The 26197-nt window shown below is 42.8% G+C and overlaps 1 protein-coding gene across 2 annotated transcripts in view; it reads right to left on the reverse strand.

Annotated features, from left to right (window-relative positions):
- ACACA (acetyl-CoA carboxylase alpha) overlaps window positions 1-25674 on the reverse strand; it is a 240065-nt gene extending 214391 nt beyond the window's left edge. For both annotated transcript variants that reach the window (XM_052657738.1, XM_052657739.1), the window contains exon 1: window positions 25650-25674. The gene's annotated coding sequence lies outside the window, so the exon portion shown is untranslated. The remainder of the gene's footprint in view (window positions 1-25649) is intronic.
- Between the last annotated feature and the right edge of the window lie 523 nt (window positions 25675-26197).

Below are 26197 nucleotides of genomic sequence, written 5' to 3' on the forward strand. Positions count from 1 at the left end.
CAAAAGCATTATACATTCAAAGACTTTATTATTCATGAAAAGTATTAAACAGTAATCCAAGCTTACCATTCCACAAGGTGCCTTTTCCAATTGTGTGTCTTGATGGACATATTCTGACCCTATGACTTCCAATATTTCATCAAAAAGGAGGCAGCGGGGACAAGAGAACCACTAGATTCTCCACAATTCACTCAGGCTCTGATTATGTGTCCACAAAGGTTAGGAGCCAAGGAGAGGACAGGTCTCTAATTATTAAGTCCCTAAACTAAGGGAGCCAAGAATCTCTAGCTATTTCCCAAATACTCAGTTTCCTTCTTTGCCCAACAATTATATCTTCAGGGTAGAAATTCTCAACTTTGACTACATGTAACAATCACCTGTGGAGTTTTTTTTTTAACAAATAAATGGATCAAGATGGGGTATATTTATACAATGGAATATTAGCCATAAAAAATGAAATTTTGCCATTTGCAATAACACAGATGGATTTGGAGTGTATTAAGTGTGGTGTTGGAGAAGACTCTTGAGAGTCCCTGGGACTGCAAGGAGATCCAACCAGTCCATTCTGAAGGAAATCAACCCTGGGATTTCTTTGGAAGGAATGATGCTAAGGCTGAAACTCCAGTACTTTGGCCACCTCATGCGAAGAGTTGACTCATTGGAAAAGACTCTGATGCTGGGAGGGATTGTGGGCAGGAGGAGAAGGGGACGACAGAGGATGAGATGGCTGGATGGCATCACGGACTCGATGAACGTGAATCTGAGTGAACTCCGGGAGTTGGTGATGGACAGGGAGGCCTGGCGTGCTGCGATTCCTGGGGTTGCAAAGAGTCGGACACGACTGAGCAACTGAACTGAACTGAACTGAAGTGAAATAAGTCAGGCAGAGAATGGCAGATATTGTATGATATCAGTTACATGTGGAATCTAAAAAATACAACAAACTAGGAAGTGAATATAACAACAACAACAACAAAAAGGCATATTCACACATACAGCGAAAAGACTAGTGATTACCGGTAGGGAGAGAGAAGGTGGCGAGGAACAATAAAGGGGTAGGGGATTAAGAGGTACAAACTATTTTGTATAAAATAAGCCACAAGGATATATTGTATAACACAGGGACTATAACCAATATTTTATAGTAACTGTAAATGAAGTATAACCTTTAAAAATTGTTGACTCTATTGTACACCTATATATAACATTGTATATAATATTGAACATCAACTATACTTCAATTTAAAAAACTATTTAAAAAACAAACCAAAAAAAAAATATATATATATATATATAATGTCTAAACTCCATTTCAGATCTTCTGAACCAGAATCCCCGCTAGAGAACCAGAAATCTGAATATGAAGTTCCACGATCGACTGAACCTCTTATAAATCAGCTTGGGGCTTTCCTGGTGGTCCTGAGGTTAAGAGTACACCTTGCAATGCAGGGGACACGGATTCCATCCCTGGTCTGGGAAGGACCCACACGCCTTGGGGCAACTAGGCCTGTGAGCCCCAACTACGAAAGCCTGCATGCCCTGAATCCTCTGCTCCTGCAACAAGAGAAGCCGCCGCAATGAGAAGCCTGTGCACGGCAGCTGGAGAGGAGCCCCCACTCTCCATCACTAGAGAAAGCCCTTGCACAGCAGTGGCGATCCAGCACAGCCAAAAATCAATTTAAAAAAATTATCAAGTAAGTAAATAAATCTAGGCTTGAAAATCATTGCTCTAGAGTACACAAGAGAAAAGAAGGAAAGAACCTCTTTATACAGATAGGAAAATCCCGAAGCTCAAGGAGAGGACCCCAAATGACAAGCAACAGGACTGGGGACAGTGTCAAGTTAGGATGCAGCCGACTGTGTAGTCTGAGCTAGTATTATTCCCTACAATTATGGCAAAGGAGGCAGTGAAAACAGGCAGGAAAAAGTATGTAAGGCTGGATGGAATGTAAACAAAGGAGTCAAAACCAAGGGCCAAGATAACACCCTCGCCCTACCACATACTGGCAGTGCACCGAACCAGTCACTAAACATCTCCGAGTCACCTCACCTGTGAAAATAAAAAGAAGTCACGTGGGACTGCTGTGAGGACTGAGAGAACAGGCAAGGCTTTTACAAACAGTGAAGCACTAGACCACTGTGTTTCTAATACACGTTAACCAACAGGCAGAATACTAAGGCGTTACCGTAGTGAGTTACAAACAACATTTTAAAGATCAAGTGGCACAGAAAATGTTGGGACTTCCCTGGTGGTCCAGTGGTTAGGAGTCCACCTTGCAATGCAGGGGATTCGATTCCTGGTCAGGGAACTAAGACCCCACATGCCAAGGAGCAACTAAGCCCCAGCACCGCAGCTCCGCAACGAAGACTAGGCGCTGCAACCACAGAATCTGCGCCCCCCTGGATCCACAAGACATAACAAAAGGTCCTGCATGCCCCAACTAAGACCTGATGCAGCCAAACAATATATATTACAAGATAAGAAAAAGAAGTATTTTTTAAAAAGAAATGGTTAACAGTGCACCACACTATAAGGATAAATACTGTTTGTAAATTTTTGTATCAATTACATATATTTCATAATGTTAACAACACCTTATTATGGTTGTGCCCAAAAAGTTAAGTCCTTTTTTTTTTTTGGCCACACCTCCTGGCTTGCAAGATCTTATTTCCCTGGCCAGGGATTGAACCCACGTCCTCAGTGAAAACCCTGAGTCCTAACCACTGGACCTCCAGGGAATTCCCCCAAAAGTTAAATCTTAAAGTCACAATTAATCTTCAAACTGCCCCCTCCACTTTATCCTCTCTAGCAAATGCCGTGGGGGAAGTACCTAAACCCGTGGCTCTTAAAGTTTCCTAAGTCAAGACACTACCAGAATCCAGATAAAAGCTAAGGACCTTTTTCTGACAAAAATTCATGCTCACCCAAATTCTGCTTGCACGCAAGTTTGGGAACCCTAAAGCCTTGCCATGAAATAGGCTTAGACTTTCTTCTCTAAGTAGTCAAAGAATGGAGTTGAGCCCTCGAGAAGGCTTATACAGCGGTTGTCTTATCACCTCTAAAGGAAGGCCTTTCCCCAAACAGAGCTGTAGAACATTCTACTTGGCCAAATAAATACTTCATTATATCAAACGTTAGCAAGGTCAAATTTTCTTTTATTTAAAAATACATATAGTTGACTCTTGAACAACAGCGGGGGTTAGGGGTGCCAATCCTCCGCACAGTCAAACAGTGGGGTATCACTTGGAGGGTGCCCTCTATAATATATGCAGTTCCTCCAAATCCAAGATTCAGCATCCACAGATGTGACCAACCTTGGTTCCCATAGTAATTACAGTATTTACTACTGAAAACACTCCACACATAAGTGGACCCATGCAGTCCAAACCCCTGTCATTCAAAGCTCACCTGTCGATATTCTTGAATTTTTATTTGGGGACCTGAAAATATTTGCAGAAGGCTCCCAAACTGTACCCTATGTCCCTGAGAAAAATGAGGTAAAGCTAACTATAGCTAATACACTTATTTAGACATTTCTCTAAATAAAATAGAACAGACTTTGCCAAACTTATGAAACATGTTCTTGAACTCAAATGACACTGTATTTTCCCAGCAATTCTAATAAAGAGGCAGCAATTAGTTTTCAGTGACTGGTAAAAATATCCAAGCTAACACAGCATATCCTTGCCCTTTTAAGCCATAGTAACTTCACTGAATTTTTAATCAAAAACAATTACTGAATTTTCCTGGTCATTTTTATCATTCTATTGAACTCTTCACTCCAGTATCCTTGCCTGGAAAATCCCAAGGACAGAGGAGCCTGGTGGGCTACGGTCTATGGGGTCACTGAGAGTCAGACAAGACTTAGCACATAGAAGGATTTTGGTATTAATTCAATATCCATGAGGGTTACACAGTTCTTTTTTAATTAACTGATTTACTTATTTGGCTGGGTCAGGTCTTAGTTGCAGCACTCGGGATTTTCGCTGCCGCGCACAGAGGCTTCAGTTGTGGGGCACAGGCTTCAGCAGCTGCGGCTCATGGGCTCCTGAGTGCAGGCTCAGTAGCTGTGGTACTCAGGCTTAGCTGCTCTGCAGCATACAGGATCTTAGCTCCCCAACCAGGGATCGAACTTGTGTCCTCTGCATTGCAAGGCAGATTCTTAACCGCTGGACCACCACAGAAGTCCCTATACAGTTTTTTTTAAGCCACATTTTATTTTCCTGCAAGATCTGAATTTTAAAATGACAAGCACTTGTGTTCCAACTAGTGAGATAAATGACAGTATATTCAAAGAAAAATAAGATTTGGTCCTTGGCGAAGTGGCTGTGGACACCTAAATAAACAATTACAGTAGTATAACAGTTGTTAGGTGTGGGAACACAAGAGAAGGTGAGGAAACACAAACCTGGAGGTGATAATGATGAGGGCAGGGATCAAAGAAGGCTTCCTGGAATGGGAAGGCATTAGCTAGGATTAACTAGAAAGGAAATCAAGCAGGGGGACAAAGGAAGGAACTCCATGCAGAAGAAACCACTGAATAAAGACCTAGGAAGAACATGATTTATGAGAAATACTACATCTGAATGCCCCTCCCAAGTGGTGCTAGTGGTAAAGAACCCACCTGCCAATGCAGGAGACACAAGAGACACGGGTTCAATCCCTGAGTCAGGCAGATCCCCTGGAGTAGGAAGTGGCAACTAACGCAGTATTCTTGCCTGGAGAATCCCATGGGCAGAGGAGCCTCGTGGGCTACAACCCAGGGGGTCACACAGAGTCGGACACAACTGAAATGACTTAGCATGCAGCACATCTGCATGGCTGCAAGAATTTGAGGCCACTTCCTTCAAGAGCCAGCTGGAGACTTTGGGGTTGTTGTTTGTTTGTTTGGTGGGGGGGTGGGGTTGTTTTGTTTTGTTTGGTTTTGGTAAACAGGAACGTATCTCTTTAGGATATAATAGAGAAAATAATACAGTGTACTTATCTGTCCTAGTCTTCATTTCTCAGTCTAGGGATTTAGAATATTTATCAAGGAGGAAGCTGGTGTAAATTTCTGCACCTCTCAAGAAATCTTTAAAGAAGACTTGCCAAACTTCTGGATAAGGATGGTAAGTTGAATGTATATCCACTTTTGATCCTGCCTAAAAATCCCATTAAAGCAAAAGGAAAGAAAAAATTTTTAAAGCATAAGCCAAAGAAAGTCACCCCTTTCTTCCCCGCCCCCCAAAAAAGTCAGGGGAGACAACAGCAAGATAATTTTCTTGAAAGATAGATGGAAGCGTGATAAATGACTACACAGACCCAAGAAAACGAAATCACGAGCCATCGTAGTAAACACAGAATCAGTATAATTTACATCATAGAATCTCTAAAATGTTCAGGAAGTGGAAGTGAAAGATGGAACTATAAAGAGGATTGGATGAAATTCTATTTCAGAAGCTTCAGATCCTCAGATTTTCTCCCCAACTGTAAACCCGGGTGCCTGCTGCTCTACCGTCCTGGTAAGAGACTGAAGCTTTATTCTCTAGAGAGTAAAATGGAGGGTTTCTAGGCTGAGGGATGCTGGCAGCAGTAAAAGGAAGGATACCATATTGAAAGTGGAGAGATTAAGTAAACACATCGAGTAAGACTTCCCAGCCTTCTCTCCCCAATTTTCACCCTCCAAGAGGGAAACTGAAGGATCATTCTTTGCAGAATCTAACCAGATGAATGAAAGAAAAAAAAAAAAAAAGCCTCAAGTAGAACAACAACAAAGAACATTAGAGATCCCAAATTAAAATGCTCAGTCAGATCACCCCACAGTGAAATAAACAGTCAATGAGCCTCATTCACATTTTCATAATCTTGGATTAGTTTTTCAATCCTCTCTCTTAAAGTTTAGCAGTCAATTAAGGATTACTAGATGTCTGAGAAAAATATGAAAGAATTCTTTTTTAAAATAATGACTACCTGTAGAAAACAATGCAACTTGAAGAGATTATGCAATACAAAAAAATTTTAATTAGGGGAGGGGAGGCAGGAGGCAACCTAACTTCTGTGGTATTTTTCCTATAAACTTCTAACCCTAGAATAATCACGAGAAAACATCAGACAAATTTGAATTAAAGGACAAGATACTTGAACAGTTCTCTTCAAAACTGTCAAGATCATTAAAAAAAAAAAGAAAAGAAAGACTAAGAAACGATCACAGATTGAGGGAGACTAAAGAGTCATCACGACTAAATGTAATGCAGTTTCTTGGATTAGATCCTGGAACAATAAGCTGGAGAAATCTAAATTAAGTCTATAGTTTAATATTACTAAACCAATGTTAACTTCTTAGTTTTGACAAAAGTACTGTAATTATATAAGATAGTAACATTGAAGGAAGCTTGGTGGAGGGTATTCAGGAATCTTATGTATGCTATCTGCAACTTTCCTGTAAATCTAAAAATCACTTCAAAATTCAAAACAAAATTAAAATGTTTAATTTTAAAGGACTATCATTATCCTGAGAGAACTAAGATATTACTTACATGAAACACATGGGATATTTTTAAAGGAAACATTTAAAGAACAAGAAAGAGTTCTTGTAAGTTAAAAATACAACCACAGCAATGAAAACTCAGTACAAAAGTTAGAAGATAAAGAAATATCTTTCATCAATCAGAATAAAAAGAAAAAAGAATGAACAATAAGAGAAAACAGATAAGTACTAGAGAATCTATTCAGAAGGTCCAAAATATGAAGAAGAAAGTACGAAAGTATTAGTCGCTCAGCAGCGTCCAGCACTTTGAGACCCCATAGACTGTACGTAGCCCACCAGGCTCCTCTGTCCACGGGATTTCCCAGGCAAGAATACTGGAGTCGGTTGCCACTCCCTTTTCTAGGGATCTCCCCTACCCAGGGATCAAAGCCAGGTCTCCTACATTGCAATCAGATTCTTTACTGTCTGAGCCACCAGGGAAGCCCATATGAAGAAGTGGCCCTCTTAAAAGTAAGAAGAGAACAAAATACAAGAAAAGCTAAAACTGATGTAGTAAGTCAATAAACTTCCTAAAACTGAAAGGCATAATGGTCGGATTAAGAAGGTCCATCAAAGGTCTACTACAACAAACAAAAACAGACAGGCACCAAGCGACCTCACTAAAATTTTTAAAAAATGAAGACAAAGCAAAGATTCCATAAGCCTCCAGAGAGGAAAAAAAAAGAGGTCACATACAAAGGAGCAAGAATCAGAATACCCTTCATACCTAACAGCCTGAAAAAAATAATGGAAGCCTGAAGGTAGTGAAACAATGGTTTCAAAATTCTGAAAGAAAAGTATTTCAAACCTAAAATTCTATGGCCAACCAACTATAAGGATAAAGATATTTTTAGGCAGCAAAATCTCAAAATAATTACTTCCTAAAATGAAGCAATTAGAAAATATATTTCATTTTACAAACAGTAATACAATAATTGATACAGCCTAGAATCATAAACGTATGTTAAAACCATTGGAAAAGAGATTATTCTAAAACAGGATATTCCCGTAGTGTTAAAAAAGAAAATCGCCTTACAGAAGAGGATTCTGGGAAGACAGTAGAGTAGCAAGTACTAGGAATCTGTGTCCCCAGTTAGACAATAATTGCACTGGCAGAATCTGCCTAGTGTAACTATACTGGAACTTGGGAATCTACTGAAAGCTTGCAAGTTCCATGGACAGACTTTGAAGGTTAACTGTGGTTGATTACAGGCAATTTTCCCTGGAGAAGGAAATGGCAACTCACTCCAGTATTCTCGCCTGGAGAATTCCATGGACAGAGGACCCTGGTGGGCTATAGTCCGTGGGGTCGCAAAGAGTCGGACACGACCAAGCGACTATCACTCATTGATGGTCAATCTTACTTCGGAGTAGAGCAACAGCTCTCCATCTCCCAGCTCAAGTCATATGCAGCCCCACCGCACTGCACACGCTCTTCACACACAGGCTAGAAGCCAAGGTGGACAGAAACAACCCTGTCCTTCAAATACTGGGGACCTGTGCTCTGATCACTGACTGCTGTTTCTGATCATACAGGTGTAGACAAAGAGGCAGACAGCTACAGTTGTTACACCTCCTCCCACTGGTGCAAATCCCTCATCCTCCAGCTGAAGTGACTTCCAGGGGACTTAAATAACCAGTGCCTGGAACTTCCTCGGTGGTCCAGTGGTTGAGAGTCCACCTTGCAACTCAGAAGACATGGGTTTTATCCCTGGCCAGGGAACTAGGATTCCACATGCCACGGGGCAGACAAAGGATCCTACATGCTGCAACTAAGACCCAACACAGACAAAGAAATATTGGGAAAAAAAGAGGGAGAGAGCGAGCCAGTGCTCTTTCATGTCCCTTTCATTTTCCTTTTTCCCCCTTTCGGGAGCCAGACACTAAACACGAGTACATTCAAAAACTACTTCATGTACAGGGAAAAATTAGAAAGTGACTGAATATCCTGAGGGGAAGACTCAGAACAGATCTGAAGAGGCCTAACATCTGTATCTCAGGCTGACCTTCTGCATGGAGATGGTCTACAACAGTCAAAAAAAAACCAAAAATGACAATTTAAAAAAAAAACAAATTCTAGGAAGAAAGATAATCTGATTTCCAAAATTACAACATTATTAAAATCAAATATCCAGTTTTCAACAAAAGATCATAAGGCATACGAAGCATGAGGAAAGTATGGCCATTTAAAAACAAAAAACACTAAATCAACAAAAATTATTCCTAAAAAACACCTGATGGCAGATATATTAGACAAAAATATTAAAGCAACTGTCTAAAACATGCTCAAAGAACTAAAGGAAGATGGGGACAAAGTCAAGAAAACAATCTCTGAATAAAATGGAAAGAAGAATAAAGAAATAGAAACCTAAAAACAAACCAAAAAGAAATTCTGGAGCTGAAAAGCACCATAACTGAAATGAAAAATTCACTAACACAAACTTGAGCAAGCAGAAGAAAGAATCTGCAAACTCTAAGATAGGACATATAAATTATCAAGTTGGAGGGATGGAAAGAACACAGATAGACCAAAAGCGAACAGAGACTAAGGGCGCTGTGGGACACCATCAAGAGACCAACATGCGCACTGAGATCTCAGAAGGAGAAGTGAGAAAAGGGCAGAGAGAATATTCGAAGAAAGTGGCTGAAAACTTGCCAAATTTGATGAAAGACAGAAATATAAAGGTTGAAGAAGTTTAACAAACTCCGAATGAGACAAACTTAAAAGACCAATAGGCATACTTCATAATCAAACTTTTAAAAGTCAAGCGTGGCCAATAGGAGTTACCCCACGTCCGAGGTCAGGGGCAGCAGCCGAGAGTGCCAGGCTGCGACAGCGCAGGAACGGCCGAGAGGAGCTACCCCACGTCCGAGGCCAGGGGCGGCCGGGAGGACCTACCCCGCGTCCGAGGCCAGGGGTGGTGGCCCGGAGGAGCAACCCCACGCCCGAGGCTAGGGGTGGAGGCCCGGAGGAGCAACCCCACGTCCAAGGAGTGGTGGCTGCGTGGGTGCAGGAGGGCCTACAGGAGCTATCCCACGTTGAAGGTCAGGAAGGGCGGCGGTGAGGAGATACCCCTCATTCAAGGTAAGGAGGAGCAACTGTGCTTTGCTGGAGCAGCCGTGAAGAGATACCCCACGCCCAAGGTAAGAGAAACCCAAGTAAGATAGTAGGTGTTGCCAGAGGGCATCAGAGGGCAGACACACTGAAACCATACTCACAGAAAACTAGTCAATCTAATCACACTAGGACCACAGCAGTTCAGTTGCTCAGTCGTGTCCGACCCTTTGCGACCCCATGAATCGCAGCACGCCAGGCCTCCCCGTCCATCACCAACTCCCTGAGTTCACTTAGACTCGCGTCCATCGAGTCAGTGATGCTATCCAGCCATCTCACCCTCTGTCGTCCCCTTCTCCTCCTGCCCCCAATCCCTCCCAGCATCAGAGTCTTTTCCAGTGAGTCAACTCTTCACAGGAGATGGCCATAGTACCAGAGTTTCAGCTTTAGCATCATTCCTTCCAAAGAAATCCCAGGGCTGATCTCCTTTAGGATGGACTGATTGGATCTCCTTGCAGTCCAAGGGACTCTCAAGAGTCTTCTCCAACACCACAGTTCAAAAGCATCAATTCTTCGGCGCTCAGCTTTCTTCACAGTCCAACTCTTACATCCATACATGACCAAAGGAAAAACCATAGCCTTGACTAGACGGACCTTAGTCGGCAAAGTAATAATCTCTGCTTTTGAATATGCTATCTAGGTTGGTCATAACTTTCCTTCCAAGGAGTAAGCGTCTTTTAATTTCATGGCTGCAGTCACCATCTGCAGTGATTTTGGAGCCCAAAAAAATAAAGTCTGACACTGTTTCTACTGTTTCCCCATCTATTTGCCATGAAGTGATGGGACCGGATGCCATGATCTTCATTTTCTGAATGTTGAGCTTTAGGCCAACTTTTTCACTCTCCTCTTTCACTTTCATCAAGAGGCTTTTTAGTTCCTCTTCACTTTCTGCCATAAGGGTGGTGTCATCTGCATATCTGAGGTTATTGATATTTCTCCCAGTAATCTTGATTCTAGATTGTGTTTCTTCCAGTCCAGCATTTCTCATGATGTACTCTGCATATAAGTTAAATAAGCATGGTGACAATATACAGCCTTGATGTACTCCTTTTCCTGTTTGGAACCAGTCTGTTGTTCCATGTCCCGTTCTAACTGGTGCTTCCTGACCTGCATACAGGTTTTTCAAGAGGCAGGTCAGGTGGTCTGGTATTCCCATCTCTTTCAGAATTTTCCACAGTTTATTGTGAGCCACACAGTCAAAGGCTTTGGCATAGTCAATAAAGCAGAAATAGATGTTTTTCTGGAACTCTCTTGCTTTTTCCATGATCCAGCGGATGTTGGCAATTTGACTCTGGTTCCTCTGCCTTTTCTAAAACCAGCTTAAACATGTGGAAGTTCACGGTTCATGTATTGCTGAATCCTGGCTTGGAGAATTTTGAGCATTACTTTACTAGCATGTGAGATGAGTGCAATTGTGCGGTAGTTTGAGCATTCTTTGGCATTGCCTTGTCTAACTAGGACTACAGCCTTGTCTAACGCAATGAAACTAAGGCATGCCCGCGGGGCAACCCAAGACGGGCGGGCACGGTGGAGAGGTCTGACAGAATGTGGTCCACTGGAGAAGGGAATGACAAACCACTTCAGTATTCTTGCCTTGAGAACCCCATGAACAGTAAGAAAAGGCAAAATGATAGGATACTGAAAGAGGAACTCCCCAGGTCAGTAGGTGCCCAACAAATGGCAACCGGCTCCAGTACTCTTGCCTGGAGAAACCCATGGATGGAGGAGGTTGGTGGGCTACAGTCCACAGGTCGCAAAGAGTCGGACATACTGAGCGACTTCTCTTTCACTTTCACTTTTTAAAAGTCAAAAGACATAGAGAATCTTGAAAGCAGCAAGAGAAAAGACTAATCAACTGTATACCAACACTTTGGATAATCTAGATGAAATGGATAAATTCCTAGAAACAAAACTAAATCACAAAGAAATACAAACTCTGAATAGACCTATAACCAGTAAGGAGAATAGTAATCAAAAATCTCCCAATGAAGAAAAGTCCTGGATCTGACACCTCCCTTGGTGAATTCTACCAAACAATTAAAGGTGAGAATAGTAATCAAAAATCTCCCAGTGAAGAAAGTCTTGGATCTGACACCTCCCCTGGTGAATTCTACCAAACAATTAAAGGTGAACTGATATCAATTCTTCTCAAATTTCTTCAAAACACTGAAGAGAACACTTCCTAACTCATTCTATGACGCTACAGTTACTCTAAATATCCTCAACAAAAAACTAGCAAACATAATTTAGCAGCGTATTAAAAGACTTATATACCATTTCCAACTGGGATGCAAAGATTCCACTGGAAAGAATGCAAAGATGATTCAACATACATAAGTTAATCAATGTAACACACCACAATATCAGAATGAAGGGAAAAAACCCACACGATCATCTCTACTAATACAGAAAAAGCATCTGATGAAATTCAATACATATTCATGATAAAAAACATTCCAAGAAGAGAAGGAATCTCACACCAAAAAAGTCATATATGAAAACCCCACTGAAAACATTATACTCAGTGGTAAAAGAGTAAAAGCTTTCCTCTGAGACATACAGAGAATGTCCACTTTTACAACTTCTATTCACCACAGAAATTCTAGCCAGAGCAATCAGGTAAGAAAAAAGGAAAAGGAAAAGACAATCAAATTGGAAAGGAAAAAAATGCAATTATCTCTGGAGGTGATATGATCTTAGATGTAAAATCTCTAAAGATTTTACACACACCAAAATAGAAAAACAAAAACCGTTAAAGAGTTCATAGATGAATTCAGCAAAGTGGCAGAACACAAAAGTCAGTTGTATTTCTACACACTAACAGTGAACAAGCTGAAATGGAAATTACAAGAACAATTCCATTTACAACAGCATTTAAAAGAATAAAATATACAGGAATTAACTAAACCAAAGAGGTAAAAGACTTGTACAATGAAAACTTTTATAGTTTTTATAGTTCTATACATTGCTGAAAGAAATTAAAGACATAAATAAATGGAAACACATGCCACGTTCATGCATTGGAAGACTGAATTTTGTTAAAATATCAATACTCCCCAAATTCAGTGCAATTCCTATCAAAATCCCAAGGACATTTTCTGCAGAAACAGGAAAAACCTACCCTAAAATTCGTATGGAATCTCGAGGGTTCTTGAATAGTGCCCCCCGGAAAAAAAAAAATCTTGAAAAAGAACAAACTGGAGAACTTACACTTCCTGATTTCAAGAACTGCTTCTAAGCTACAGTGGTCAAAGCTATGTGATATTGGCATAAAGACAGACATGAAGACCAATGGAATACAAGGGAGATTCCAGAAAGAAACCCTTGTTTATAGGGTCAAATGATATTTGACAAGGGTGCCAAGACTATTTAATGGGGAAAGGACAGCCTTTTCAACAAATGGTGCTGAGAAAACTAAATCTCCACATGCAAACAAATAAAATCAGACACTTACCTAACACCTCAGACAAAAATTAACTCAAATGGATCAAAGACCTAATGTAAGACTTAAAACAACAAAATGCTTAGAAGAAAACACGGGACAAAAACTTCACATCATTGGATTTGGCAAAGATTTCTTGGCTATGACATCAAGAGTATAGGTAACAAAGGAAAAAAACAGGCAAATTGGATTTCTTGAAAATTAAAAGAAGTTTGTTCATCCAAAGACTCTATCAACAAGAGTACAAATGCAATCCAAAGAATGGAAGAAAATATTTGCAAATCATATACTCGATAAGTAATAAATATCCAGAATATAATAGAGACCTTCTAAAACTCAACAACAAAAAAACAACCCAATTCAAAACTGGACAAAAGATTTGAATAAACATTTCTCCAAAGAGGACCTATGAATGTCCAATAAGCACATCAATATGCCCAACATTACTAATCATTTGTTGTTGTTGTTTACTTGCTAAGGCATGTCTGACTCTTTTGTGACCCCATGAGCCCAGGCAAGTCCCCATGGACTTCCCAGGCAAGAATACTGGAGTGGGTTGCCATCCAGGGGATCTTCCCAACCCTGGGATCAAACCCACATCTCGTGCATTGGCAGGAGGATTCTTTACCACTGAGCCACCAGGAAGTCCTTACTAATCATTAGGGAAACACAAATCAAAACTAAAATAAGAAGCCAGTCCACAGTAATTAGGATGGCCACTATCAAAAACAGAGAAAACAAGTATTGGTAAGGATGTGGAGAAATCAGAACCCTTGGGGTGCTGTGGGGTATAAACTGGTAGTCCTATGGAAAACAGCATGATGGTTCCTCAAAAAAATTAAGAATAGAATTACCATATGACCCACCAATTCCACTCTGGGTATATACTCAAAAGAACTGAAAGCAGGATCTCAAAGCGATATTTGTACACCCATGTTCAGAACAGCATTATTCAGAATAACTAAAACTTGGAAAAAACCAAGCATGCATTGACAGATAAATGGATACGCAAAATGTAACATATACATAAAATAAAATATTATTCAACCTTAAAGAGCAATATGCTACGATGTAAATAAACCTTGAGGACATTATGCTAGGTGAAATTAGTCAGTCACGAAAAGACAAATACTGTATGATTCCACTTATATGAGGTCCTCAGTCAAAATTATAGACCAAGAGTAGAATGGCAGTTGATGGGGGCTGGGGAAGAGGAAAACAGGGAGTTACTGTTCAAAGGGTATAGCAATTCAGTTTTACAAGATGAAAAAAGTTCCAGAGATGGATGGCAGTGATAGCTGCACAGCATTACGAATGTATTATATATCATAATGCAAAACTGTACATTTTTAAATGGTGAAGATGGTAAATGTTCAGTTCAGTTCAGTTCAGTTCAGTCGCTCAGTCGTGTCTGACTCTTTGCGACCCCATGAATCGCAGCACGCGAGGCCTCCCTGTCCATCACCAACTCCCAGAGTTCACTCAGACTCACGTCCATCGAGTCGATGATACTATCCAGCCATCTCATCCTCTGTTGTCCCCTTCTCCTCTTGCCCCCAATCCCTCCCAGCATCAGAATCTTTTCCAATGAGTCAACTCTTCGCATCAGGTGGCCAAAGTATTGGAGTTTCACCTTTAGCATCACTCCTTCCAAACAACACCTAGTACTGATCTCCTTTAGGACAGACTGGTTGGATCTCCTTGCAGTCCAAGGGACTCTCAAGAGTCATTTTATAATGCTATATATTATTTAAATGTTATATGTTAATTTAAATGTTATATGTTATTTTACCACAAGAAAAAGTGAAGAAAAATCACCTCATGCGCTGTAGATTAATTACAAAAGGGAATAAGGATTTTTGTAACGAAAAAATATGGTGGGGGACATCTCTGGTGGTCCAGTGGTTGAACGTCTGCCCGTCAACGCAGGGGACATGGGTTCCATCCCTCGTCCAAAAGATCCTACATGCTACAGAGGGACTAAGCCCACACTCTAGAGCCCCTGAGCCTCAACTACTGAGCCTGTGTGCTACAACTACTGAAGCCTGAGAGCCTCGAGCCGGTGCTCCACAAGAGAGAAGCCACCGCAGTGAGAAGCCCACCCACCACAACTAGAGAAAGCCCCAGTGCAACAACACAAACCCCGTGCAGCCAAAAAAACCCCACTATATGCACATATTACCCTGATGAAAATAAAAAGGTAAACAGCTCACCGTGTAATGGTAAGTGAAGAAATCAAAGATGAAGGATGGTGTATAAAGAATGTATTTGTTGTTGTTGTTTAGTTGCTAAGTCTATGTCTGACTCTTTTGCAACCCCATGGGTGGTGACCTGCCAGGTTCCTCTGTCCAGGGGATTTCCCAGGCAAGAGTATTGGAGTGAGCTGTCCTTTCCTTCTCCAGGGGATCTTCCTGACCCAGCAATCAAACCCATATACCCTGCATTGCCAAGTGGGTTCTTTGCCACTGAGTGACCAGGGAAGCCAAAGTGTGTGCAGTTTGTATTAAAAAGCTGGCTGAGCAGGGGACTGCCCTGGTGGTCGAGTGGCTAAGACTCCTTACTCCCACTGCAGGGGGCCCAGGCTCAAGCCCTAGTCTGGGAACTAGATCCCTTGCGCCACAACTAAAGAGTTCACATGCCGCAACTAAAGATTCCACATCCCGCACGCCATGAGTAAGACCTGCTGCGGCCAAAGACAGAAAGAAAGAATATACATTTTTTTAAGTTGGTAGAGTAGGAAGATATACGAGAGTATCTGTTTTAATATGAATAAAATCTCTGGTTATTATTAAGAAATACTTAATTAAATTTAACATATCTGATAATTACTATTAAAAGTTATAGTAAGAAATAAATAACACTGCTTGTCTCTGGTAAGGAGAACTGAATGGCTGCAAGACAAAGGAGGGAGAGAGAATGTCACTGTATACACTTTGGTACGCTTACAATTTTGAATTATGTGAAGGTACTATTTACTAGCAACTAAAATTTCAAACGTTTAATAAAAAGCTTTACCCATTAGTTTCATGCTACTCTAATTCCTTATCTCATGTATCTGCCTGAGCATTTAAGAAGACAACTGGTGTGTCACTCACTCTACTTATTGGTGGCTGTGCTGGGTCTTTGCTGCTGCTCAGGGGCTTTCTCTAGTTGTGGCGAGCAGGGGCTACTCGCTAGTTGCAGTACATAGGATTCCTGCGGTAGCAGCTTGTTTTGTTGCAGAGCACAAACTCTAAAATGCGGGCTCAGTAGTTGTGGCGCACAGGCTTAGTTGCTCTGCAGCACGTGGAATCTCCCCAGTCCAGGGATTGAACCCACGTTCCCTGCACTGGTATGCATATGTGCTAAGTCACTTCAGTTGTATCCAGTCATGTCCAACTCTTTGCAACCACATGGGCTGTAGCCCATCAGGCTCCTCTGTCCATGGGATTCTCCAGGCAAGAATACTGGAGTGGGTGGCCATGCCCTCTTCCAGGGCTGCATTGCTAGGCAAATTCTTAACCACTGGACCACCAGGGAAATCCCATTTATTTCTTAGTTTATATATATATATATTTATTTATTTATTTATTTATTTAACTTTTGGCTGTACCCTGCAGCATATGGGATCTTAGTTCCCCAACCCACACTCCCTGAATTGGAAGACAGAGTCTTAACCACTAGACCACCAGGGAAGTTTTTCCATTCATTTATTAATATGTGTTACTGTGTAACTGACTCTGTTATTTCTTCAATGAAGCTGGAAAAGTTATTGTCTCTTCCAATTGTCTGAAATCTACTACCCTAACACTTTACAATGCTGTGTAAACACTAGGCTTTTGTAGGCTGTGTTCCATAGAAATGCAAATGAATATGAGGGATGACGAAACATATTAAGAGACGCGAATCATGTGTTCAAATTTCAAAGAGTATTCCCTTGAAACATTTAGAGGCCTCCAGGTAAAAAGCCATTTTGTGAATTCAAAAATCTCTGGGATTATGAATCAGTTCCTCCCCATAATCTTACTTCATAGAGCAGCTTTTAGAAAAAGCTGAAACCATGATGTAACAGTTGGACTGTAAAGAAAGCTGAGTTCTGAAGAATTGATGCTTTTGAACTGTGGTGCTGGATAAGACTCTTGAGAGTCCCTAGGACTGCAAGAAGATCCAACCAGTCCATCCTAAAGGAGATCAGCCCTGAGTGTTCATTGGAAGGACTGATGTTGAAGCTGAAACTCCAATACTTTGACCACCTGATCAGACGAGCTGATTCATTTGAAAAAAACCCTGATGCTGGGAAAGATTGAAGGCGGGAGGAGAAGGGGACGGCAGAGGATGAGATGGTTGGATGGCATCACCGACTCAATGGACATGAGTTTGGGTAAACTCCGGGAGCTGGTGATGAACAGGGAGGCCTGGCGTGCTGCAGTCCATGGAGTCGCAAAGAGTCGGACACGATTGAGCAACTGAACTGAACTGAAACCATGATTCAGGTGTCAGCTACCTTCCAGAGAGCACCCAGGATTCAAGGATAAGGACAATTTCTTCCCTGAAGAACTGTTGTTTGTTTTTTGTGGTTTTTTTTTGGCCTGCCCACAAGTGTTCTGGATGTGTTAGGCATTGTATTTTACATTATCTGGCAGAAATGTGGAGCTGGTGAAACGTACACGTTAAAGCCAAAAGTCCTAATCCTCTTGGAGATACATTTTATAGGTTTTAGGGAGACAGTTTTAGGTTGAAAATAATGAACAACTCTCAAAAATTAGTTGCTTGATGATGTACCAGTCAGACGATGCACTGCCTAGAGCTGGAAGTTTCCAACAGGAGTATTGGATAAAATATTTTCATATTAACTATAAAGTTGAACTAGAAAACTCCTAAGGTATATTCTAATACTAAAAGTTCCATTCAGTTCTCAGATTTTTATAAGATGGAATCAAAGGGAAATTCAACAGTTTGCCTTGCCAGGCTCAGGAATACCACTAAATGCTGAAGCACAAAACACAAACAACCCAGCTATCTATCCTCTTGGTGCCAATTTGCTGATATCTCTTCTGGTAAATTTAAAAACTAATCAAGCTCCTATCAACCTACTATCCCCCCAACTTGGCATGTATGTAAATACATACACATACACATATACATGTGCCAACTTATGGCTTAAGAACAGGTTTGAGTTGTCTACAAAAACAAAGGATGATTTTTAGGAACCCCATTAGAGTACTCTCTTATTTCTATCATACATGTGTGCTAAGTCGCTACCGTCGTGCCAGACTCTTGGTGACCCCATGGACTGTAGCCCACCAGGCTCTTCTGTCCATGGGATTCTCCAGGCAAAAACACCGGAGTGGGTTGGCATGCCCTCCTCCAGGGGATCTTCCTGACCCAGGGATCCAGCTCAAGTCTCTTATGTCTTCTGCATTGGCAGGTGGGTTCTTTACCACTAGCACCACGTGGCAGGCCCATTCTATCACAGGAGATAGTCAAATATTCATAAACAAAACCTTACACGTCCTGAAAAAATTTGTCCAAAACTGAGTCTGCTTTTCAAACTTAACTCCACGAATTCATTCAGAATTTTCAAACTTCATGTTATCATTTCCGAAAACGAAAATCATTATCCAAATGTACTCTATCTGGGATGACTACTTTGTAACTACTACTTCCATGCAACTTCAGTTTCTGATGCCATGTAATGGTAAACACTCCTGTGGTTCCTTATACGAAGGAAGGCGAGTGCAGCAACCTGAGAGGATGGAATAAACCTAAGTTCCAAATAACATCCGTCAAAGGCCAAACCAACTGGGACCACCAACCTTTTGGTAAGGTGCTAACATCCCTTGCTGCTGAAGTTTCTTTTCACTTGCTTCCTTCAACATCCTGAGACTAGAGACTAAATGGCTTTATGATGGCTTGAATAAATAACAAATTGGTAAGAGAACTGTGTATCATGAGAGCATACATAGTAAGACTGACTTTTGAACTCATAAAAACCTATGCCCTATTAATGAGATTTATTCTGACCGCTATTTGTCATAGTTTCCTCTATGTAAATATCATCTCACATAACCCATTAGAGCCAAGTAGTGGATACTCACTGAACTTTAAAAATTAGTGAAGCAAAAAACTAGATAAGCAACAATCTGTTACAGTGGAAGATCAATAAAAATTTCCTTTAAAAATGTTACTTGCCTCAATAGTTAAAAGAAACTTTTTTTGGCCAATGAGTCTTCGGTGTTTATTTACTTCTTCATAACCTTACTGTTTTAAGGGCTTGGAAAGACACTTGGTGCATATCTGCTATTATTATTAATCTTTAAGAACAATTTTAGATAATGATATAAAAATCTTTTTCTGAATTGTAAAAAGACTCCTCCAATTAAAAATATTAAATTCCAACATGTGATTCCAATAATTTTTATTTTAACTTACTTCTTTCTTCAACCAATACTTTTAGGATATTAGCTATCCAAAAAAAAATTTTGTTTTTAAGAAAGGAAAACACTAGCCCCAGACCTGTTAGCCAGTATGTGACAGACAAAAAACTTTCTAGTCATTGACTGAAAAGGAAATCAAATGTTACATAGTGATCTACACCTGAATGTGTCCATGGCACTTTGAAAAGGCAAGGATGGGATGAGAGTTCTAAGGCTGGCTTTCACAATACTAGTTCATTGACATAATCTTGTCTTCTGAACTATTAAGATAACTAAACCAAATGTCACCATTTCTCAACGTTTCCTCCCACTTTAAAAACCATGACATCTTAGGGGAGATGTATTTCTGCTCTGCACTGGTTAATTCCAAACGAAACTTGTGCCACACAAATAAACTCAGGTGACTTCATAAACTAATACTTTGACATCTTTTTTATGCCATTTTACAATGTTTGCTAATTATCCTGAAATTCACAACAGTTCCTCCTGTTATTAAAAATGAGGAAACTGAGGCAAGAGAAGTAAGTTGCTACTTTGCAGCAAGCAGGCATCTCTCTGGACACTGCAAGCTGCTGTCCTCCCCTATTAAACCACAGTGCTTTTCTTAACGGTTTAGTGGCTAAGTGGCTCTGACTCTTTGTGGCCCCATGGGTTGTAGCTGGCTAGGCACCTCTGTCCATGGGATTTCCCAGGCAAAAGTGCCTATCAAGTAAATAGGCACACGGAAAGCCTTCTCCTCACAGACATGCAAGACATCTCCACCAAGAAGAGAATTCCTATCCGTGCCCCCCAAGAAGAAGAAACCATAAAACCAAAGTAACCACGCTTCTCAATCTGTACTGTGGACAAGGGGGTAAAAAATGAAAGAAAAGAAGGGGTCGAGGAGGACCAACTTCTGAGACTGATGACCACATTATCAGGTTTATTCCGCACACTGGGAAATTACTGAAGCCCTGCTTAAGGAGAAACGGAATCAGAAATTTAGAGATTTCAGTCTTAAACCCCAAAACAAAAACACCTGAAATTAAAGTATTTCCGAAACCTGTACAGTTGTTAGCTTATTCTTATTTGCTTCTGTAAAACCCACAAAGCCTACTTGGAGTCCCTAGCATTTAGAGCTGATTCCTAGTGTCCACCAGCGTCAACTTTCCCGCGTCCAATTCCAGAAATACGGTTGGGTCTGACCCAAGCAGGATCTTCCGGCACGTTTTCCTCTGAAATTCATTAGCCTCACACAACCTGGCCACGTCCTACCTCCGACAGCTTCCCGTGAACAGTCCCATAAACGTGAGGGAGATAGTAAGAGCAGGCGTACCTTTTACTACGTCCCTTAGAGAAAATACTTAATAAAACTCTGGGGGCAGAAACTGGCAAGGGACACCTCGCCCGGCTCCTGGCTCCCACCACGATACAAAGACAGGGAAAGCAGAAAGCAGTCCGGGGTCTCTGCACCCCACAACCTCTCTCTCTCTGCAAGAGAAGCAGACTTTCGGGGCAACTGGACCCAGCCCTCAACACCCCCCTCCCACGTGGATCTCCTTCCTCTCCGCAGCGCAGGGTCGCACTGGAGACTGGGGTCTGGAAGGGATCAGACCACGCCGGGGCTGGCGCGGGAGGACGGAGGGACCCGCTCCAGGCAGACACACCAGCCCCTTCCGAGAGGCCCTGGGCTGTACGCCTCCCAGTTCCGGGGTCTGAGCTTCGACGCCTGGAGACCCCCAGCCCAGGTGCCTCCACGTCTCCCCCAGAGGTAAACGAGAAGCCCCAGAAGAAATGCGGGGAGAGCCGGGCTGCCAAGCACCGGGTCCGGGCGGGATGGAGCCCGGGCCGCGTGCGGCGGAAGATGGGAGGCGGCCCTTTGCAGCCGCCGCCCCTCCCCGGGCCCCGGCCTCTCCCGGTTCCGAATCGCAGGCTGCGGGGCGGCCTTCCCCTCCTCACCTCAAGGCGGCGGCGGCAGCGTCCCGCGGTCCGGCGGTCCCGGACCCCTGCGTGGAGGCGGCGCTGGGCGGGAGGAGACGCCGGTAGCTCCGGCGATGGCTGACAGGCGCGCAGCACCAGGCCGGCCCGGCACACGGGGAGGGGCGGGGCTTCAGGACTCCGGCCCCGCCCCGCCCCGCCCCCGCTCCCACCTCAGCCGGGGAGCCCCATGAGGTGACTACGTCCGGGGTTACTCGAGGCCGTTCACCTCCGACCCCGCTCCCCGCGGCGGCGCGGTCTGGCTGGCCACGCAGAGAGGCGCGGGCCCCGAGGGCCCGGCGACAGCCAATGGGAGGACGGCGCGGGGCGGGGCGACGTGAGGCGATACGGATGGTCCGAGCACCGCTCTGCCATTCGGGGCCCAGCGGCTAGAGGGCGGGCGGGTCCCGGGTGGCCTCCGGCCCTTTCTCCGGGGGCGGTGCCGAGCCGGCGGCCCGGCCGGCTCCTCCTCCCGGCGAAGCCGGGAATGGGGAATGGCGCGAGGGGCCATCCGGCTCGCGGCGCGGGAAGGGAGCGCTGGATCGAGCAGGGCTGAGCGAGGCGGGCGGTGCGCAGGCCGCGTGAGGACCCTACCCTGTTCAATCCCCGTGCCCCGACGCGGAGGGTATCGCATTCACGAACTGCCCAGGATCACACAGGCTGGTTTCCAAGTTCCCTGCTGGCAAACCAAGCCCTGTTCTGAGACAACCGACCTCGCTGGGTGGCCCACCCCAAAGGAGTCTGAGGTGCTGAATCCTGAAGCACTTGAGGGGAAGCCTCGGTGAAGAAAGCTCAGTAAGAAGGGCAGAGTGCCAAAGGACAGGCTCCTGCGCCTGCCCCGAGCCTGGACGGCACCCAGCTCCCGGCTTCTTGGAAAGGAGCGCGCCTCCCCATCTCCACGGTGGTTACACCAGGTCTTTGAGAAGAAGGCAGCCGATTTCTCTAGTTTTGCCAGTTATTTTACAGCAAGACATTCATGGTGATTCTGTGTTGAAAATTAATAGTAACTGGAAAGAATACAAACATATAATAAAACTACAGAGCAGAAGAGAAAGAAAATTAGAGAAAATTGCACTTCAGAAGAGTGAGTTTAACTCTTTCCAATCCTGCCCAGGGTACTTTTCTGAACTTCTAACAAGCTTATGCTAACAAGCTTGTACTAAGTGGTACAAAGGATGATAGTTTGATGGGAAGAAGTCCTGAGCCAGGGAGCAAAAGAGTGAACAGGATAGAAATACACAACCTGAGGTCAGAAGTTCTTGGAGGGAAGCCGAAGCAGGAAGATAGGAAGGTTGGTCAACAGGGAAAAGTATTCTAGAAGCCCTCATCATACCTTTAGGTGGTGACTTCTCCAAGAGTTTACCAACCTACTTGAATAGAATAGAGACTGGAAACACATTCAGAAGGAAAATGTGAACTTTATATAGAGCAGTCACCCAAGTTTCACAATAACTGTCATTAGATGCACCTGTCAGTTGAACAAAGAGAGGAGAATCAGAATATAAAGATAACTGAGCAAGGCCTCACTGTTTAACAAGATGTTTGACTTGATTGACTGAAAAAAAAAAAAGCATAGAAAGAGGAAACTTTATCTCTTCCCTATGAAGCTGCCATGAAGGAAGCGACTTTACAAAGAACTAAAAATCTTGAGGTTATTTGTCTTATTTTTCATCCATTTTTCCTAGTTCCTACTGCTTATAATAGATTTCTTTCTTAGTGATGTTGCTGTTTATCAGCCTTAGGAATACTGCAGAACCAGGGGGTCGTGCTCAGAAACTGTCATGTGAACCTTCAGCAAGCCCTTACATGTCTTGCTTTTGACCTCATTAAACATTTGAAGTAACTGAGCTCTATAAAGTACTAGCCAAGGAGAGACCTAATGAATGAGCTACCAGAAAAGAAAATGAAGGATGAGTTAAGATACACCAAGACTATTTACATAGGATATAGAAGTCTAATTATCATCATCAAGTGACAGTTGGACCAAGAGTGGGCAGAGAGCTGTGTCTTTAAGACAGTTCACCTGGATTTCAACTCCGAAGTGTTGTTTTGTTTGATGCATGCCACAACCTGCCCATCTCCACTATAGGCTCTTCAGCGCTGTTCCATGGGTACTTGCCACACAAGCTTGTGTCTGTAAGAAGTGGTGGAGGAGAGTTAGAGGGTGGAGAGCTTACTCTACAAGACTAACAGGTGTGAGAGAAGGGAGAAAGTGGCACATTTCTAGGTACCCTAATGGCTGTAACAGACTGAACTGTGATCTAAATTTATATGTCAAAGTCTCAACCCTCAAGCACCTCAGAATATTAGCTGGAGATTGGCTCTTTAAAGAGGAAACTGACGTCATTAAGTGGGCCCTAATTCCAAATGACTGGGAGCCTTATAGGAAGAGATTAGGACACAGACACACAATGAGGGAAGACCATCTGTGAATCACAATTGATGAAGCCTTTACCAGATGTGGCTGTTTTGCTGGAGAAGATGGTCAACTACGAGCCAAAGAAAGAAGCCTAAGAAGAAACCAACTCTGCTGTCATTTTAATCGTAGACTTATAGCCTCTAGAACTGTGAAGAAATAAACTTCTATCGTTTAAGTCACCCAGTCTGTGATACTCCACCATGGCAGCCCTAAAAAAACTAATACAAGTTTCCAAATACCAAATGGCTTCCAGGTTTTTAAAGAAGGTTAGATTAAGGTATCAGGGATTTTCCCCTGAGCATTCCAACCCTAAAGATGGTCCGTCACCCTACTCTGGGGCAAATAAGAAAAGCCTGAGAGCATAGCTGTTTTTAAGATATCCCAATCTAGTTGGGAAGACAAAACTAAACACCAAAACAGAGTGTCTAGATCTTGCTCTTTAATTGATAACCATGTAAGTTTTAGAAGAGCTGTACATAAAAGAGGATAAATTCTCAAAACTAAGTCCAGAAATACATAAGCAGTATGTGTGACTGTCCACGGCATTTTGGCACTTCATTGTCAACTTCAGTTTGTAGTAGTGTTTCTCAAAATATGTTCCACTGACCACCTGAAACAGTGTCAGTCGGTGCTTGTTAAAAATACGGATTACGAGCCCCACTTCAGACTCTTTTTTTAAGCAGTAATTATTCACCCTGGAGTTAAAGAACAATAGTTTAGGATTTATCATTATTTTTCCCTCTTTGCTGTCAGTGTCTCCAATGAAGAACAACATGTTTTACGCCTGCACAAACTAGACAGAAAAGTCTGGCAGATCAGGCCAAAGTTGAACCAAGGTAGGAAAGAATGTGCCTGAATAGAAAATGGACCCATAGGACTTCCCTGGTGGTCCACCGGTTAAGAATCTGCCTGCCAATGCAGGCGATGCAGCTTCAGTCCTTGGTCCGGGAAGATCCCACGTGCTGCAGAGCAACTAAACCCATGCACCACAACTACTGAGCCCACAAGCCCCACTGCAATGAGAAGCCCATGCACTGCAACGAGGGGTAGCTCCCCACTCACTGCAACTAGAGAAAGCCCACGAGCAGCAACCAAGACCCAGCACAGCCAAAAATAAAATAAATAAATAGAAAATATTTATTATTATTTTTCAAAGTAAATGGACCCTCAAAGAGCACCCTCTCCTGGTGGCTGTCTGGCCACGGTTCCAAATTCCTTAAATGGCAGAGTCAGTGAGAGACCTTTAGGACAGCATTCTTGCCTGGGAAATCCCATGGACAGAGGAGCCTGGCAGGCTGCATGCAGTCCATGGCATCGCATAAGAGTCGGACACGACTTAGCAACTAAACAACAGCACAATACAGGGGATATAATACGATGTTATTTCCCACTGGCCCCCAATACAGAACACTTACACTAATCTGGCTTCCAGCTCTTGCCGTGCTTATCTTTACTTTTGCTTATGCTGGCAAACTTGTCCTGCCTCTTTCCTAATTTTCTGAATTTTTCTATAGTCTGTGGGAGTCCCATTTTCTCAAAGAAGATCTCTTTTATTTCTCCAGCTCCTACTGATTATCCTTCTTTTGAATTCTACTAGCAATCTGGTCACCACCACATGGTTCAGCATTTACTGGGCTAAAATTTTTTTGTAGGTATGTTGGTTTCAGCTCTCCAGCTGAATTTTAATTGTCTTAAAAGCAGAGAGCACTTCTTAACACTTTGGTACTGCCCTCAATAGCTAAGTAGAGATATTCGTATGGGCTTCACTGACTGAAAATAAAGGCTGGCTCTGTACCTCAGAGACCTCTCTGCTTCCAACGTCTGCTTGTCCGTCTTCAGGTCGCGTCTGGGAGGCAAAAACCTCCAGAAGGATACTTCACAGATGGACAGACTTCAAGAAAGTCACTGCCTTGACCAGAATGGAGGCTCTAGTCATAAGATAAGAGAAAAAAGAAGACAAGACTTGATCAGAACACTGTGTTCTTCGACTCTGCTCAGCCGTGCAGGTTTGTCCAGGGTTAAGAGCCTGAGGGAACTTCACACCAAAAGGTCAGAAACTGTCTGCAGGAAGGCCGCTTTATAAGTCTGGTCCTGATGAGGAAAGGCAAGATTACACAACGAGAAAGACAACGTTCGCCACAGAGGCTCTGCACGATGTTTTCACATGGACACTTGAGTTTTCACAAGGCATTTCAGCTTCTCCTCCCTCCTTATTATCCAATCGCAGACACTGCCAAGGCCTAGCTGTCCTATCTATAATTGGCAGTCACCAAACCTTGGCTGCCTCTTGCGTGACACTTCCAGTATCTTTTCTTTTGGCTCTGCTGGGTCTTCCTTGCAGTG

This window comes from Budorcas taxicolor, chromosome 19 (genome assembly GCF_023091745.1).
Source record: "Budorcas taxicolor isolate Tak-1 chromosome 19, Takin1.1, whole genome shotgun sequence".
Classification (NCBI taxonomy): Eukaryota; Metazoa; Chordata; class Mammalia; order Artiodactyla; family Bovidae; genus Budorcas; species Budorcas taxicolor.